Below are 399 nucleotides of genomic sequence, written 5' to 3'. Positions count from 1 at the left end.
GCCCCCCGGCCCCCCCCCCCAGCCATGTTTGCAGAAGCAAAGGCTGGTGCAGGCTGTGCCGTGTGCTGGGAGCCCCGCAGCGCGTCCCGGCAGAGGCAGCGTGCCTGTCCCTGCAACTGGCACAGGCTCTGCTCAACCCAGGGCTCACTGGTTGGACGGGGGTCCTCCCACTGTGTTTGCAGCCTGGAAAGTCTCTGTGTAGGAATCGTCTGCTACCAGTGTCTGCCCTGGGCTTGTTTCGATGTCCAAGATCTGCCTCTTCCCCCCTCTTCATGCCACCCACATTGACTCCTTCCTTCTCTGGTTGCTGTGCCCTCTTCTCTTGCTGCTTTCATACCCCGGCAGCGAGCTGTGTTTTGGTGCTGGCTGTTCTGTGCTTGATGGGATCTTTATTTTATC

The sequence above is a fragment of the Egretta garzetta genome, unplaced genomic scaffold (assembly GCF_000687185.1).
Source record: "Egretta garzetta isolate BGI_Z169 unplaced genomic scaffold, ASM68718v1 scaffold100, whole genome shotgun sequence".
NCBI lineage: Eukaryota > Metazoa > Chordata > Aves > Pelecaniformes > Ardeidae > Egretta > Egretta garzetta.
The sequence above is the reverse complement of the archived record's forward strand: the minus strand, read 5'-3'. Positions refer to the sequence as shown.